The sequence below is a fragment of the Hordeum vulgare genome, chromosome 3H (assembly GCF_904849725.1).
Source record: "Hordeum vulgare subsp. vulgare chromosome 3H, MorexV3_pseudomolecules_assembly, whole genome shotgun sequence".
In the NCBI taxonomy this organism is placed as follows: Eukaryota; Viridiplantae; Streptophyta; class Magnoliopsida; order Poales; family Poaceae; genus Hordeum; species Hordeum vulgare.
In genome coordinates, this window is record NC_058520.1 from 587839338 (window position 1) to 587849099 (window position 9762).

Genomic DNA, 9762 nt, shown 5'->3' on the forward strand with positions numbered 1-9762 from the left:
CTTATGAATTCTGTTTCCCATAGTCCCATAATACATTATATCAGTAGCACAGACACATAAGCTAAATCACCCAACAGAAAACAGAGCTCGAAGAGAGAATTCAAGAAGCCATTTAAAGATGTTCTTTGGAAGCTTGTACTCCCTTTTGTTATGTTTCCCTGTGTGTTTTCCCTGCCAAAGATGCGTGCTCTGAGTATTCAGTTCACATAAAAGTATGCAGTTCTTAGAGTTACAGTTCTCACAGTGTTCAGTTGATGCACAAACTTGCACTCTTCCATTGAACTTATATGCCATAAGTTCTGTTCCTACTAAATGGGCAGAAATGAAGAGATTCAGGATACAACCATAATTAAGAGAGTTTTTGAGTACTATAGTGGAAGATCGAGTGCTCCCGTTGCTAAAGAGGGAGAGCCTGATCTGCGTTTCGATGCTTCCAGTCCAGGAGGAGCACGTAGAGATTATTATGGCACTTGACTCATCACTCACTGTCCTCCTATTCGTCCAGAATTGGAGGGAGAAACAGAAATAAAAAATTAAAACAATTAATATTTTAAACAGTGGAGAGATGGAAATGAACAACAGAAACTGTGCTTACCGATGATTTGTCTTTGATTCAACGCAACCTTGATTTCCTCCAGTAGTGGCGTAGATTGCTGGATAGCAAGGTTGACTAGCTTGAGGTGTCCTCGAACGGCTGCAACCTGTGCCTCCTGTACCAGGTAAATCAGTACTTCTTCCAACTCCAAAAGGATGGCACACACGCTTATCCAAAATTCGAGTTTGATAACGAATTGAAACAACAAAATATGGGTTATATATCAGGTAAATTATACCATTAAATTAGTACCCGGAAGAATTTTCAATGGGACAAATTTTACTAGGTTACATGATTTATGTATTGTTAGTCTAATTAATTGATTGTCAAAAATAACATCTTGATAAGCATGTGTGGGAGTACTAACTAACCTACCAGTCCATTCCATGGACGTCAGAAGTTAACAATGACATCAGAAGTTAACATTGGATGAATCTCTCCCTAATAATAAAGCAAATACGGTTTTTGGTCGTCCGTTGTGACAATTTTGCGAAAAAGCCCCTCCATTTTCGAGGATTCAACCCGCAGTCCTTCTGTAAGTCAAGTCGAACCGTTATTTTATGTTTTGCACAAAATCCCCTATATTTTATCTGAACTAACCCGTCCCTCCTTTCCCCCCTCTCTCCCCACAACCCCCACCCTGCAAATGGCGAAGCCGCCGGCTCCGGCGGGCGCAGAGGGACCTCCGCCGCTGCTGGCTCCTCCTCCGACCCGAGCTAGCCACCGTCACCGACCTCTCCGCCCACGTCGCCGCCCGCTTCCGCCTCCACCGCTCCTGACCTTGCGCCCTAGATCTGCCTCGCTGCCGACCCTGCACCTCCGCCACGCCCCGCCGCTGGCGGCCTTCCTCGCCGGACCTCCGGCCGCTCCGCCACCTCGTCGGGTGTGGGACAAGCTGGCGTCTGCCAGGGTCGTCTACCTCGGCGAGGCCGACCTGGTGCCCCGTGCACACTCGACGCTCAATCTTGCTACGCGATGCACACCCAGGTAGATGCGCTCCTCAGTAGAGCATGCAGCTTTGGAAGACCCATCGAAAAATTCGAAAGCTACCAGATCGTATGAAAAAAGCACTCGGGGAGAAGATGGACCAGGCAAAAAAAATCCTCTTGCTGATTTGAATTCGCAGTAACTGATTTTATTTGATTTTGTAATATCTATGAGATCCAAAAACATGAGACTGGGAGGCACAATTCATCGTTTTGCAGATTTGATATATGTGAACTCGAGCTCCTGCAGATTTTAATTTGTTTACTGGAGCTCCTGCAGATTGACATTCATGGACACATACTCCTGCAGATTTCATCCAAGGTATATCACACCCAGTAGTTAGACCATGGTGAGAACGATGTGTAGCTGTTGTCTGCTGATGCCCAAGCTTATATTACAACTAATTCCATGGCCTTGGCAGCTCAAAGGTGAGTGCAAGTGTATAATTTCACATGATAATTTTATTGGAAAAAGTTACAATATACTTGGTATATAATAGTATTGCAAATTTTGATAATCAAAAGTGTGTGCATATGGATACTTTGATTGTCAATGCAGGGATGCACTCAGTTTTCTAAAGGAAGACCCTGTACGCAGATACATCATACATGTATCACTTTAGAACATCAATACATGAGCAGTATTAATTTGCCTGAACAAAATCCCATGTGTGAAGAATGTGGTATTGTTTACCTCGACTCAATGTTTCTTGGTGTATAGAGATGTTGTATTTGGATGAAGTTAAATATTTGCATAGAAGAAATGAACATGTATATTTCCTTTTACTGCTCCATGTATATCTCAGTAAGTTATGGGTCATACAATTTTCGTAAACGGACTCTAAGCTAAGGCTAATCATGCCTTATCATCAATTGTCTCCATAGGAGTTTCTGTTGTTGTTCACCTCTCACCAATCAATCCATGTGTAGGCGTGCTTGCAGAATGAGATATACATGCACATGTGGCGTTGCTGCCAGCGTACTTCTCCACGGCCAACCATCATTGTCCGTTGCAGGTATCTTGCTGATGTCTCAATCCACACGAGTTGTAATCACGTGCTGAGTTTGTCTTATAATTCTGATGTTGAGTGATGGGTCGTCGACAAACACAACTTATGTGCACTCCCATTCTCACGTAGCAAATTTTATACTAATCGCTGAACTCAACATTATGTATATATACCACGGTGATGGATGTGTGTATTCTTATAATACATGAGGAACGTTGAGATAATATAGTACATCAACCGTATGTGCTCACCGTGAAGATCGAGGTGTGTATTCTGTTAACTCTGGATATTTTCAATATATTTTTCTGTTCCAAATGACAAACTGCAAGCATGATTAAGTTCATGGATCCATAGTGCATCAATGATTCAAGGTTTGTTCACGGTAATCACACAAAGGTGTGTTCACTTAACTATTATTTAGTCCATTTAACTATTATTTGGATGATCCTTGAACACGAACATGCAGTTTTTAAAGATAAAATGTGTGGGTGCGATGTGTTTTTTCTTTCGGTGCAACGTACGGCATATTTTGCTAGTAGGGATAACAAAGGAAGACTGGAAAAAAAAACCCCGAGTACGTACCAGTCCATGTTTGTCAGAAGCTAACATGCCACAGAGACTCATCCAATCATCACTTAGAATTTTCATTGCATCAGGACCTAGCACATCCTTGGTGAGATGCTCCATGAGTGGCCTCGTCTGAAGAAAATTAAATGAGTATGAACAGATGATGTCGTTATGTTGTCGATAAGGAGGGAGTAATATATGTACCTCTAGAAGGTTGGGAGAGTTGATGGGCAAGGCGCCTTGCATCTCCTTTGCCTCCTGAAACTCTTCACGAATTTCTTCAAAGCGATGATGTTGAATAAGCACTTGACCGAGGACTTCATTTTTCTGCAGAAAGGTGGAGTAGCGTATCAAGAGGGAAACAAATCTAGCTCCGAGCTGCCATTCCAGACTATGCACACCATGAGAATGACTCAAAAATATGTACACTATGAAGGGAGAGTTCATGGAGATAACGTTGTACCTCTTTATATTCTTCAAGCATCAACAGCATGAACTGCAGTAAAGAAGGAAGAACAAAACCATATAAAGAAGATAACCAGTTTCTAGAGTAATATGAAATCTGATGAACAGCATCAACAGTATGCACACAAAGACTGATCAGGCCAAAATGAAATCTATGAAAATGGAAGGCCTTCTTTCATGAAAATGCTGGTACCTCTTCCCGACTCCTACTTATTGTAAGGGTGGGACTGTTTGGATGCATGTGGACTGCGTGCCTCAGAGCAGCCTCCGCTTCCTCCACGTCCACAGCACGGGAGTATGCGCAGTCAATATTTACCATGACTTGCTGAATTGCAGGGAGGTTAAGCAAGCCCAAGTCGAAGTCGAAATCAGGGCTGACACCTTTCACTTCCCAGACACGGATCTCCAAACGAACATCTTCAAGCCTTGGCATAGATCCATGCACAAACATGACCTGTCGGTAAATATGGCATAGCCTCACATTCTGGAATGCACCAATACCACAGGTCAAAATTTCCTTTTCTCCAGTTTTGTTGCTCACAATCAAAATGTGCAGATTACGGAGATATTTGAAATCTCCAATGACATCCATATCCTGCTGTTCAACATCATGCACATACACTAGTAGGTCGCAGAGGTTGGGAAGACGCAAGGGACTAATCCACACCGGAAGCCTTGGGAACTTGATGCCACCTAGAATCAGGCGACGGAGATGTAGTGAGAGGACGAAGCCTTCTTTGCATGTCTTTCTCACACTCCCCTTTGGAAATGTACTGCGGAGACCAATATCTATAACCATGATCTTGTGCAGGCTGCGTAAAGCCTCCAGCAAGTCTGTCTGCACGCTCTCATAAGGCGGAGCATTGCATGTTACAAGCACCCTCAACTCCCTCAGCTTACGCAGCTCTTCCACAAAGCGTGCATACTTGTCGACAGCAGGCCAAATCCACAGCTCCTGCAGCGAAGTCAGCTTCCCAAGCCAATCGGGCATCCTTGTCTTCCAGTCAGCACGTAGGCATATCAATCCCTGTAGCAGGGCCATACTTTCCGGTAGTTCTTCTATGCCAGTGCCATATATCTCCAGTACCTGCAGCAACTTTAGATGACCAATATCTTTTGGGAGTTGACGTGTACGTGTATGCATTAGATTGATGTACCGAAGGTGAAGTGAACTCCCAAGTCCCTCCAAATAATGGCTTTCTTTCAAAACAGAGTTCCAAGCAGCTGTCAGTACGCGCAACACCGGGAAACTAGACAGTGGGGGCAAGGCGTCCATAAGACCTCCAAAGGCAGTAACTGACCTCACTTGTGGCATTTCCATAACAACCTGATTACTGATTTTGTCCAAGACGAGATTTTGGATGCAAACTCGTCGGCTGTCAATAGACGTGTGCTTCCCTTTATCCAATATAGTGACAAAGTTTTCTTCTTTTGACAAGGAACGAAGGAGATGAAGTACAATGTCATGGACACGACAACCATTAAGGAAGCCTATGTGTCTCGTTGTGTCCTCTTTATCATGAACAAACCTACCCCTTCTTTATCATGAATAAAGCCTTCGGCTATCCACATCCATATCACCATTGTTTTGCGAATCGAAAAATCCTCCGGAAATATGCTTAAATATAATAAGCAAGCCCGTAGATGCAATGGCATATCATAATAGCTAAAAGACAGTATCTTCATTGTTCTCTTAACTTGTGAGTCATCTTCATCATTTCCAAAACCTATAGTGTTGTAGGCATGCGACCATTCCAAGATTGGTTTCTTAGCTAGCACACTAGCTATTGTAGCGATGGCTAATGGTGAACCATTGCATTTCTTCAGAATTTTTTCAGTCACCTCAGTAATTTTATCATACACACCATCCGATTTATATTTCTCAGGGCATTCCTCTGTACCAAATATATTTGTATAGAATAACTTTTGGGAGTCACTATACGAAAGATCTTTTGGTGTATAAACAACGCCACCCACATCAACTTGTGATTTGCGAGTAGTTGTGATTACCACATTTCGAAGATAATTATCAACCAATGCACATTTTATCAATTCCCATGTTGGTGTATCCCATATATCATCAATAACAATGAAGTACCTACAAATATTAGGATGCAAGTTTTTCATATATTAAGAATGTTTCTGAAAGTACTACTATTTTCATATTATAAGAATGTTTTTACAATGCAGCTAGAAAATTTATAGTTTTAAGTATGTTCCTATATGGTCAAACCTTCTAAACTTTGAATACATGGATCATGGAAAATCAAGTGAAATGAAACTGATTTATCTAAAGAGTTTCTTCCATCCCTGGTAGTTCCCCACTATATATAGGGGGTGGTAGAAATCTACCGAGTGAGCGATACAAACCTCTTATCTTGGAGAAATCCTTTTATTTCACTGATGAGCTGATACTGATCCAATATCGTCATATTGGCATTCGTATATTTTTCCTTGTCAAGGTCAATTAGAATGTCCAAGAAAATTTTCTTCATGTCTGGATACTGACCGACTGGAACAAAAGCCACACACTGGAATTTCACCTTCAGCTTGTCATAAACAGCTTTGGCAAGGGTTGTTTTGCCCAGTCCGCCATATCCGACGATGGAGACTATCTTCATCTCTTGGTGCACACCGTGACTATCCTCCCCCTCGGACAGCATACGTATGAGGGCCTCCCGTGGCTCTTCAATGCCAAAGAGCTTTGTCACTCTCTGCAGATCCAAGAGGCGGGGATCATCCATGGTCAGTGTTGTCGCGGCAGGCTTGGCCACGATATCGTCGACTCTGTACATGGAACGCCGCAAGGCTATAGCCTGGAGTTGATTCTTGATGTCTTGGATCTTGCCAGCGATGCTACGGCGGTCCGCTAGCTTCTTCAAGTTGAATAGGTTCCTCGTCTTCTCCTTGAACCGCTTGAGGCCAGTCTTCTTGGCCTCGGCTTCATGGTCATGGCCGTCATCCACGCGCACCAGGAAGGAGTCGACGATGTCCTCCATGGCATACGACGCCTTCCTGACCTCGCGGGCCCAGATCCAGACCTGCTCGTCGAGTTGGTCGCGCGGCACTTGAGCCACCTTGTGGAGGGCGCCGTGCAAGCTCTCAAGATCTAGTGAGAGAGACTCCACTTCCTTCCTGAGGTCCTTGTGCAGCTTGTACTCCTCCTTGAGCAGGTCGGCCAGCTTGAGGAGGAGGGAGCCCATGGCTCCCGTCGCCAGTTCCATGGCTCCCGTCGCCAGTTCCATGGCTGCCTTGCTCTCTTCCTTACAATCTAGAAACAAATGACAACCGAGAGGATGAGAAAGAGGAAGGGATTCAGCAGAGCTGAGCAGAACAGGAGAAGAGAAGCTCCAGTCTCACCAATATTATGCAGTTTTCCCCCGCAGAGCAACTCGCAACTCTAGCAGAGATCTGCTAGAGTTGCTCTTAGCTCAGAGCTTCTAGCAGCAAAAGTGTTGGCTTTTGAACGTGCGTATGCAGCTGTACAGGCGTGCCTACGCGATTCTTGCTTCGGCCGGCTACTTGACGGAACTTGCGTAACTAGCGACACGAATAAAACTGATCGATGGATTTGATGGCTAAAGGCCCGTGTCGAGCCTTTGCTTTGTATTGCTTTTCGTTTTTCTGGTGTTACAATCAACACCCCTAGGGTGTCTTTTATACACGTCCACAAGGGACTATGGAAATAGACTAGGACTAGGAATCCTAATACTACTAGGACTCGGTTTGGCTTTCTTTCCTAATCCTACATGAGCAACATGATTAACATCTACATTCACCTCCTTAATCTTATTGCTTGACTTCACTTCTTGCACTCCGACTTTCCTCCTCATCTCGATGAACTTCTGTCGACCGAGGGACTTGGTGAAAATATCGGCAAGTTGGTCTTTCGTGTTCACATGTTGAACCTCGTTCAACCCTTCTTCAATGCACTCCCGGATATGATGGAACCGGGTATCTATGTGCTTGCTCCTTTCGTGATGAACCGGATTTTTGCATAACGAGATTGCAGCTTGGTTATCGATCTTCAGTGACACCTTCTGCACCTCCCGCTTTGCAAGAATAGCTAGGAGTCTTCTCAGCCACACTGCTTGACAAGCCGCCGTGCTTGCCGCTATGTATTCTGCCTCGCATGAAGACAGTGCCACCACCTTTTGCTTCTGAGAATTCCAGCTAATCGGATTCGGGCCAAGGTAGAAAACCATGCCCGTTGTGCTCTTTCGGTCATCAACATCACCTGCCATGTCACTATCTGAATATCCACGAAGGATCAATCCTTCCTTTCCCTTTCTGTACGTGCAGCCAAGGTTAATTGTGCCTTTCACATAGCGTAGAATTTGATTGACCGCGCTCATGTGTTCGGTTGTCGGTTTCTCCATGAAACGACTCACGATCCCGACTGAATAAGCCAAGTCAGGTCGGGTATGCACCAAGTATCTTAGGCTACCCACAACGCTTCGATACATTGTGGTGTCCACCGGCGGATTTGAGCTACCCTTGCTCAACTTGTGACGTTGGTCCATTGGAACTTGTGTCGCGTAGCAATCTGACATGCCACACTTGTCCAATAACTTGACCGCGTAAGCCGATTGACATAGGGAAATCTCTCCGGAGCTTTGCTTCACTTCGATGCCCAAGTAATAGCTGAGTAATCCCAGATCACTCATGCTAAACTTGTTCTTCATTTGCGCCTTGAAACGTTCAATTTCTTGTACGCTATCTCCGGTGATAATCAGATCGTCGACATAAACTCCAACTAGCAGGTTTGAGCCTTTGGAGTTCTTTGTATAGACTGCGTGCTCGAGGGGACATCTCTTGAACCCGAGCGAGACCAGACTTCGGTCTAACTTTGAGTTCCAAGCTCTTGGCGCTTGCTTTAACCCGTAAAGTGCCTTCTTGAGCTTGTAAATTTTCCCTTCTTCGCCTTTCTTCTCGTAGCCGAGGGGTTGTTCCACGTACACTTCTTCTGTGAGATCGCCGTTGAGGAAAGCGGATTTAACATCCATATGATGAACCTTCCAATCCTCTTGTGCTGCCAAAGCTAGGAGCACTCTCACCGTCTCGATTCGAGCAACCGGTGCAAACACCTCATCATAGTCAACTCCTTGACGTTGAACGTAGCCCTTTGCAACGAGTCTTGCCTTGTACTTCACAATGGCACCCTCCGTGTCCTTCTTTAACTTGTAAACCCACTTCAAACCTATCGTCTTTTGGTTTGGAGGTCGGGTTACCAAAGTCCACGTGCCATTGCTCTCAATTGCCTTCATCTCCTCATCCATGGCGTGCGTCCAGCTAGGACTTTTTCTCGCCTCTACGAAGTTCGCCGGCTCCTCAACTCCGAACAGACATAGTCCGGAGTACTCGAGCGTAACTGGCTTTGTGTACTTGTAGACTTTCTTGAGGGTCTTGTAGCGACGAGGCCCTGAGGAGTCCGTTGTGGCTTGCGAAGGAGGCGACACAAATTGTGTCGGCGTTGATGCACTTGAGGCAGACGGCTGAGACCTTGGTGTGTCATCGACATCCGTGTCGTCGGCGTAGTCGTCGTGACCGTGACCATCATCTTGATTGTCGTCGTCACTATGCGCCTCGGTGTCGATGTTGTCGTCGAGATCTCCGCCTGTGTCGTGCGCGGCGTTGTCGCTATCTCCTTGCGACCTATGCGCGTCGTCGTCGGTGTCGGCACCATGATGATCACTACCGTTGTGGTCACCTTGGTTGGGCGTCTTGCCAATCACCTGGACATCCTCCCCTGCATCATCATCAGTTGGAAATTCAACTGCAAATATGTTACTGTTTGGAGCATCGTCGGCTGCGGCGCTCCAATTCCACGCTTGGTTTTCTTCAAACACGACGTCGCGTGAAATCCGTAGACGCTTGGTTTGTGGATCGTAGAAACGGTATGCCTTGGTGCCAGAACTGCTCTCGTATCCGATGAACACCATCTTGGTGCTACGATCGACAAGCTTTGAGAGGTGCGGCTCCGCCGTCTTCACATGTGCCACGCACCCGAATGTCCGTAGATGAGACACATTCGGCTTACATCCGTAAATTGCTTCATACGGAGTCTTGCCGATCACCGCCTTCGTTGGAGCCCGGTTGAGAAGATAGACCGCCGTCGAGACAGCTTCTCCCCAAAAGG

The 9762-nt window shown here is 45.5% G+C and overlaps 1 pseudogene; it reads right to left on the reverse strand.

Annotated features, from left to right (window-relative positions):
- Positions 1 to 2148: 2148 nt before the first annotated feature.
- Positions 2149 to 6826, reverse strand: LOC123442128 (annotated as a pseudogene).
- Positions 6827 to 9762: the final 2936 nt, after the last annotated feature.